Genomic DNA, 9344 nt, shown 5'->3' on the forward strand with positions numbered 1-9344 from the left:
CTTGTGTTAGTTTAGAATGTTCACAGCCAGTGGGTCGGTCTGGGGAGGCCTATCCTGATAAGGCTGACACTGTTGTGCCACCAAGTCGGTTGGGGTGGCCTGTCTCAGTTGTCAGGGTGAGACCCTAGGCACATACAGTGAAGGATTAATTGAATCTATGAACTAGACCAGATTTCCAGTATTACTCTGGACCTTGGAGATTAATGGGCAAAACTGGAAAGTTACACCCGACCCCTAGACTCGATTATGATACTGCACTAGGTGTCGGATTGGGCTGTCTTTGATGTACCAATCAGTGAAATCCTTAGCAGGGGTCAAAACCTAGGTATGTTGGGACATTCTGAGAATTCATTTGAGTGGGTGATCATAGTGATAGGATCAGCCCCTTTGTCGGACAAAGGTAATGATCGGGGATGCACTCTCACTGATGGAAACCAAGACTGCCGGCAACCGATTTCAATCGTTGAGATTTGTTTTGCAAAATATATTTTATATGAGATATAAAAGTATATATATTATGGTTTCTAAAATGTTTGCAAAAATGTTTTAATTCCCGGGATCCATATAAGTAGAGAGTGCAACACTGTTCCTTGCAGCCGAGGGAGAGGTCCTCTCTTGTCGGGCAGTGTATGATCATTATGGGCTGAGAGGTTAAGTGTAAGACCATTGAGGATAATACATGATGGGCTAATCTTGCATCTGCCCACAGTCCCTGGGTGTTGCAAGGTGGTTTGGCCCAGGGACCACTTAGGGTAAGTGTTGGGCTCATAGAGCCCATTTGTTGGGTTTCAGGGGGTGCACTGTCCATAACAGTGTATTCGGCCAGGCCTTGTAACAAAGGCTGGGCTGAACCCATGTGGCTGATGTGTAGATCAATGCTTGGGTCCCTTGCCATACAAGGAAGCCCAACTGGGCAGCAGTTAGGAAGGTTAAGTGAGCACATAAGCTTAATGGGCCTAAAGCCCATTTCGAACTTTACTTATTTAATAAGTTAAATATGAGCGAATTTTGAGATGGATCAGTAGATAGGATAGGGTTGACCCTATCCACTCAGAGAGTCCAGATCTGAATATGATTCAGATCTAGAAACCTCCTAATGAGATTAGGAGAAGGCTGATCTAATATACAGATAAGATAAGGATTTATCCTTATCACCTAAAGAGATGTCTGATCCAAATATGATTTGGATAAGTAGCTCCTAATTGGATTAGGAGCTGATCCTTTGGGTTTACAAAAGAAGGAGGGGGCGGCAGCCTTTAGAAGAATCAGATATTCACATTCTCTTCAGAGCTGAAATCACAGAAGAAAGATTTCTGCAATCCCTGCAAAGATCTTTCTTGCCGCCTCCTTCCTGCAACCGCCAGTCATCCAGTTCGATCTCCAGTTGTGGGAGAAGTCAAGATTCGATCTTGACATCAGTTCTTTGAGAAAGAATTGATAGGAAGCTGTGCTCACGTGCCATTTTGCTGTTTCTTGCGAAGGACAGAGTTCTTGGAGAAGAATGTTGTTGATTCTACTCCATCCTACACTGCGCCATTTTCAGTGGGAGCAGTCTTTGGATCCTTCCTTGGGCGTGAACACCTTCGTTGGGAGATATTATTTCTCCGTATCAGGTATAATCCTCTCCTACTCCTTTTGGTTCAGATCTGGTTCGGTTTATGGTTCAAGATTGATGTTTGAAAATATGATTTTCTAAATAGGGAATGCGATTCCCAGTTGAAAGGGAGAGAAAAATTTTTGAAATTCGCCCCTTTATTCCGCAAGATTTAGGCATCCATACGATGGATCTCTCATCCCTTCACTCATGTCAAAGGTGAGATTTTTGATCGACTGACGTGTTTGGGCGTCTTGGCTACAAGGTTCAAAATTTTGATACGATACACCTTATATCGGGCGTATCGTATCAGGTGCTTTATGATATGCCTATTTATAGGGTTTTGGGAACCAGCCTCTTTTTAATAAAAAGTATAGTTAAAAATATGCCCAAAAAATAAAATTTGACAAAAAAACTAAAAGAAAATACAAACATACATTATTTTAAATACTGATACGTCCCTACCAATGCACAGGGGCATATCGATATTTTGAACCTTGCTTGGCGGTCATCTTTAGGGCACCTCCTTGTGATTCATTGTGATTATAAGAAGTGTAAGTCAGCTATGGAAAGATGTTTTTGTGCTCATTGCGAGTTCTAGACGACATTTTATGTTCATTATAGGTGTGCGACGATGCCTTATGCTCATCATAAAATCTGGATGATGCCTTATGCTTATCGCAAGTCTTGGATGATGCCTTATGCACATCGTAAGTATGTGAACCCTGTATTGTCTCCGTATAATGTTGTCATGCTATTATAGAGGTCCATTAATGGTTTTAATACCCTAAACATTGTTAGTCATTCTACTCATTTTGACCGTGGCATTCTTCACAACTAGGGTTTCTTCATGTGGTTCTTATTTACAATTTTTGTACGATTTCTATCATGAATTCCATGGTAGTGAACTACATGTACTTACACATGTAAGGCTATATCAGGTGTAGTATGGAATCTTATATTAATTATAATGCACACTGTTTAGTAGAAATTAGGGTTAGAAAATTTTGAACTATTTGATTCCTATGCTTCTTTACTGTTAGAATAAGGAAGAAACAAGACTTATTGAATTTTTAGTAATCTATTGGCATCTTGTTGGAATAAAAGTGCACAAAAAGTAAGAAAGTGGGAAAATTTTATAGAAACTTAGGACCAACTTGAACAAAACAATCTCTTCAAAATCAGAGCATACTAACTTTACTAACAAGATAATGAGAAACATTTACATAATTATTGATAGATGAAAATATGGATATATAACTCAAGTAGATAATGGTCATCCTTGATAAACATGCTATCTGAAGCAAATTTAAAATGTGACCATAAACGTTCAAAATTTTTAGCTAATGTGCATGAATAACACCATATTTGTTAATGTTGCTCATTGATTCATTCTAATAAAAGATATTTCTAAAAGACACTTAAAGTTATAAATCATTATTTTATAGAGATTAAGAATTTAAGACCCCGATATGGACTTGTTTGGGCTTGCCTCGAGAGGCTTGGTACAAAGGCAACTCTAGAATCGATAGAATGCATCAGTTTAACATCACATTATCTATTTGAAGTAATGCATCTAGAGAAAAAAAAACAAAGAGATTAAAACAAAGAGAGGGGGAGAAGCACTTCCAACACCAATTGAGACAAACTTGATTTTTACTTCGGGACCCAACCTGCTTGATTTCATACTCTTCATACTTAGTTTCTAAACTTGAGGACCCAACCTTCTTGATTTCATCTTTCTAAACTTGGTGACTCAATATGCTTAGCTTCTGTATCTTTGTTATTGACCTCTAAATATTTATACTTGGTATCTAACCATGCTAACTCAAGTTATTATTTATCTTTGTACCTTCATGCCTACGATTAGGATTTAACTAAAGATCCCAGAAATAGGTTAAATTGTTTAAATAAGTGATTACCCTATGGAGAGTACAGTGAAGGAATTCATTGAAGCTAATTGTTCCTTTTAGTTTGTCGTGTCTTTCTGTAATATTATTTTGTTATGGTGATTGATGTGAATTTGTGGGACTTACATTCACAAGAAGTTTTGTGTGGATTCAATGAATATAGATACCTTTGAAAAATCATGTGACAACTTTTTATTTAGTTTATTTATATTTTGACTATCTTTTCTAATACTAGAATGCCATGGGAGGTGCTAACCTACATGTTGAGTTGTAGGGGAATATATGAATGTACCTTATGGTTATATAATTATTCATTTCTAAATTTTGATGTTTATATGCTTTATTTGATATTGGATGGATGGTCCAAATCAATCATAAAGTTTCCCGTGTAGAACAAATAAGTTTATTTTCTTTCTGTCTTTTTTTATTTATTTATTTTGGTAAGATAGAGTTCTTTACTACAAGAAAAGAAAAATAAAATAAAAAACTCAACATGTAATCTCAATATTAAAGATATAACTTAGAACCATGTAAAACCAACTTTGTACAAATAAGATAAATCCTTCATAAAATAGAGGATTTATACAACTCTCATGACATGATAGCAGAAAACAGAGCACAAAATGGAAGCATAGTTAATGAATTGAACTTGAAACATTTCAAAGGGCAAAATAAGGCTTTTATAATTTAAATGAGTCACATGATGGCACATGTTAATGATTTTTTATATTTTACTAATGGGAGATATATTTAAGTCTAGTAGGATCACCATCTAAGGTATGTTTAAGTCCTTTTAAAAACCTCAAAGTATGTATAAGTCAATTTACAAAAACCTAGGGTATGTTTAAGTCTTTTACCCTTTATTAGTTTTACTAATTTCTGGTTTCTTTACATTAAGTTGATTTTTGGTAAGAGGTGCAACATTTAAATCTAAATTCTAATACCTTAAATTGTGCCTTTTTGTGCCATTATACCATAGTATCTCTATTTATTTTTAATTGAGAGGAACCAACTCATTTCATGAGATAATTGAAGACATTTAGGCCATGTTTGATTCGCTGCCAATGGTCTCGTTCTTTTAATTCTTGCTGATTCTGAAAAAGAATGGGCAAGAATGAATGAGATGTAGGTGTTTGGATATTTATTTCTTGCCATAGGACTCATTCTTCCTAGAATGAAATTTGGGTATCGACAAAAATTTAACATATTTTGTGGCACGAAAATTTTTTGTGCACCATCCTACAAATTCTTTTTTTTTTTCGTTCGAGTTTGAAACTCGAGTCCTTTCAACTGAAGTCACTGAACCCTCATCCCTCCCTCTCGTAAAGCTGAGGTATCTCGATCTGTTGAAGTCCTAAAGCTAAGATCAACTCTCTCTCTCTATACAAGGTAAAACTAATCCTCTCTCTCTCTCTATGTACAAGAAAATAATTATTTTATTCATTAATTTTTTGTTTGTTTGATAATTGGGGTAGAATGCGCAGCTGGAGTTTGCGATGATTTTGAAGGCGAAGGAGCAGGTGGTTGCTGGTACTCTGCACCATCTGACTCTGGAGGTGATTGAAGGTGGTAAGAAGAAAATTTATGAAGCCAAGGTTTGGGCGTAAGTACCATGGTAAGGTGGTGGTTAGTCAGTCTCCAAAGGTCTGGAGATAACAGCCGGAAAGAAAGAGGATGTAGAGGATATTTCCTGTTAGGAAATGAGATATTTCATTTTGTTTGACTATTAAGGGAGCATTATTAGAGAATCCTATACCTTCTGGATTCTCTCTGTATGTGACCCTATTATATTGATGCGGCGTGGGTGATGTCATCGTTCGGCGGGCATACTTTTATTAAACCCGCAGGCATAATTTAAAGACGCACGTTTAACTAACATTTATTCCCGATCAACTATGATTCCACAGTTTTATAATGGTCTCGGGTTCATCGCAACTCTGCATGCGTCCAAAGTTCATCGCGAATCCGCACGCGTCTTTATAGATCGTCGCAGATTCGTGCATGTCTAAGCTTTATTGTAAGTTTATGTATGTCTAAGGTTTATTGTGGATTCGCACTTGCCGATGTTCATTGTAACCCATTTCGAGTATGAGTTCATCGCAATCGTAGATTTGCGATGATCTCACTGCAAATATGCGATGGGTTATGGATTCATCGCAGGCATCCATGTATTGGTTTGACACCCTTTGTACTTTGATGGTCTTAGCGACCACTATGTACCTATAGTGGGCGAAGCCATGGTTGAACTTCAAGGAGCTACAGGAATTTAAGCCGGTTAGAGATGCCCCCACATTCACTTCGTTGGATCTCGGTGCCAGGCGAGGTAAATGATCTTGGAATCTCTCTTTGCCCTTGAATTTTGAAGCAATATTGAGTCCTGATTTTAAGGGGATCATTGACTGTAGAATCATTTATACATGTTTTACATTTAGCTTGTTAGGGATTATTGGAATTAATTCTGGGTTTGGATGCGATTGAGATTGCATGTCTTCTGTAATCATGGTTTCTCGGATTTTCAATCCATCAAATATACAGGCAGGGAATAGATTGTGTTGATTGGGAAGAAATGATATCTCTATTATTGTGCTTGAGTGGGTCTTCTTCAGAGATTTTGTAGGCTTCAAGTATCTGGTGGGTCCCCATTATTTTTGTTCTAATTGGAGGTGTTAGAATTGTTGGAGTCAATATTATCGAAACCAAATTGGGTCATTAAATCACGAACAAGAAAAGTTTGAACCAAAGAGAAAAGATTTGACTTTTTAATTTGATGCAAGATCATGAAATATACATATAGAAGTGTTCTTAAACCTTATATAACTCTGTTGTTGATGGCCTAATATGACTAATAATCTAACAAAATTGCTGCATAAATTTAGTTTGGTTTTAAATGCAAACAAATACTTGATGTAGGCAACTCCTTGACCAATTAGACAGATCATGTTATATATAAGTTTACAAGTATAAAATCAATATTACCAACTAAAAGTTTGAATTTGTGGAGAAGTAAAAGAAAATAAATAAAACTTGATAAATGGATATTGTTGAGTCAATACTCAATACGTTGGCAACCATATTATCTTCCATATATATCTTTATTCTCTTTCTTGGTTGTTCTATTTTTGTTTTGTTTTTTTTTTCCTGTTTTGATCTTTAATGATAATGCCTTAACATCTCCTTTTAATTTCCTTTATTTTCTAAGATAGCATTTTAATACAAAAAAAAAAAAATTTATTAGTCTCCAGAACCACAATTGTTCCTTGCAGGTTTCTTATGCTATTTAATTTGGGTTGATGTTTATTGATCCAAGTCTCCAAAATTCAGAGATGCCTTTTTTTTAAAAAAATTAATTATTATTAAGAGAGTGTTATGTGGTCAATCTAAAAGGGAAGCACAGACTTGGGCACAATTTAGAATTGTGCTAAAAAGTAATGGCAATTCAATGAGCACTCATTAAGTCATTTTTTCCCTACCATGTTTTTCACTCATTGGCTTGATTTTTAAGACAACAAGATAAACTGTTAAGTTTTTCAATTTCCAAGAAGGTGAGTGACAAAGTAGTCACCTTGTTTGTTCATCTTTCACATGCAAAATACAATACTTCTCTTTTTTTGATATAAAGGAAAGAAATTAATTGACTTATTAATGCATGTTTCAACCCCATTTACATTGTTTTGGGGTTTTTTTCTTTTTACATGATTTCTGGGTAATTGGTATTCTGCTATTTGTACATAAAAGCTCCACCCTCCATCCTAGTCCATGGCCATCTGGATTTACATGACCAGACAATAATTACTACTAGGAAATATTTGGCCCAAATTTACTTAAACACGGCCCCATAACAAGGCCTATTACAAGTACATTATCGGCTCTAGTGGCTTGGGAAGGCTTTGAATGTTGAAGGGTAAAGTGTTTAATGGGAAGAGGTTAGTCTAGTTTAAGCACGACTCTAAAAGAATGTGAATATGTCATATTCTTGTCCTCCTGAAGAATCTGAACATGCAATTACAAAACAAGTAAAAGAAGAAAGAAACTTAATTATGTTTTCAGGTTCAAGCACATAACACAATCAAGATCTCTTGTGTTTCCAAATCCCACATGATAGAAGTTGCAGTGCCATCGCATGATCCTATTGTCCAAGATGCTGCAAATCATGCTGTGAAGACTATCCAACAGAGGTCAAACTCACTGGCCCCTTATAAACTGCTAGAGGTCCTTCATGCAAAGGCAGAGGTCGGTATCTTCTGCTCTCTTTTGTTCTTTTCCCTATTATTTCTTTAGTAGTAGTTTTACCCTTCTATTATTAGCTATTTAGCTCTTGGCATGGGAATTGCATGCATATTTGCAACTTACATAGTTTGGGAAGATAGATAAGTGATCTTATTGTTTGTGATTCATGCAGGTAATTGAAGAAGTGGCAAAGTTCAATTTGCTTCTCAAAATCAAGAGGGGAAATAAGGAAGAAGAATTTAAGGTTGAAGTACATAAGAATGTTGAAGATATCGTTTATTTGAATCTGATGGAGCAAGATCAGTCATGAGTCATGACTTTAGGAACTACCCTAACATGTTAATATGTGTGGATTTATATAGATGCTTTAATGCTTTGTGAAACTTTAATCAGTACTGCCTACAAATGAAAGAACTATGTATTGCTTGAATAATGTTTACATGTTACATAGATAAGAAATATAGCCTATTATAGATGTTGTCTTGGATGCCTCTTTTCTCTTGTTTTCAAATTTGAATATGTTGGGCAAACATTTGAGCCTTATCTATGTGTAGCATCTTTATGAGAGAGAATTGCTACTGCAGATGACCTATATGATTATGACCCCAATTTTGTCATTCAACAGTTGGGGTTCCTCTATGGTGCTTTGGTGCATACAACTTGGGGGAACAACTTGGACCTGGGGTTTTAGGTCTGCGGGCTGGCATGACCCAGCATGCCCCATATATATTGTTTTTATATATTTATTTATATTATATAAATTATAATTAGTTGATTTTTATGTGATTTTTTTTTCAATGGTTGGTCTTCTCACTCTTTTTGCTAGTATAAGTACATAGTGTTCGCTCAGTTCTTCAGAGTACAGAGAACGCTAAATTGATATCATATGAACACTTGCGATCGGTCTATAGCTCATTTTCCTCTATGATGAACTTATAGTACACAACAGGATTGCGATAAACACACGGTTCGTCACACGATTGCGATGAACTACGCTTGATGCAAGCCCAAGACAGATTCTAGTTAAACCTATGATGAATTTTATACGTATCCGGTTCTACGATGAACCTTGAACGTGCGTGACTCTTAGATAGACCTCAGACAAACAGTATCCGGCAATGAACTTCAGAAGAGTGCGGTCTTACGATAAATCCTAGACCGCTAAGGAATCCCAGTTCGTTAAGAACCAGGCTTAAATATTAACCGCATGTGTTATTTTAAGTAGTGTGCGTAATAAGGTACCACATAGGTTTAGTAAAAGGCCACTTACTACAGAATGACGTCACTAGCGCCACGTTAGTTAAGTACGGTGCGAAAGGTAGTAGCACACGTGGATTATGAGAATCCTCAGGTAAAAGGAAAGTCAACCCTTGAGACATTGGGATCCCTGCTTATAAATAATGTGGTGCACCTCTAGAGAAGACATGTGATGAAACTGGGCCTACTGTTCTGGTGGTGGGACAGAAAATACAGAAGATGAGGGTATAGGAAAATATTTAGCATTTTATTTAGCTTTAATTTTTGGGCTATGTATTTGGATTTTGGGGAATTTTTGGGGTATTAGTTGTGGTAAAAAAGGGATAGCTCTAGAAATCATATAGGAGGATGGTTGA

General features: G+C 36.2%; 1 pseudogene; it reads left to right on the top strand.

The window, feature by feature from the left end:
• Positions 1-2228: 2228 nt before the first annotated feature.
• Positions 2229-8041, top strand: LOC104587811 (cysteine proteinase inhibitor 12-like; annotated as a pseudogene).
• The last annotated feature ends 1303 nt before the right edge of the window (positions 8042-9344 follow it).

The sequence above is a fragment of the Nelumbo nucifera genome, chromosome 2 (assembly GCF_055504915.1).
Source record: "Nelumbo nucifera cultivar China Antique chromosome 2, China Antique-T2T, whole genome shotgun sequence".
NCBI classification, from domain to species: domain Eukaryota; kingdom Viridiplantae; phylum Streptophyta; class Magnoliopsida; order Proteales; family Nelumbonaceae; genus Nelumbo; species Nelumbo nucifera.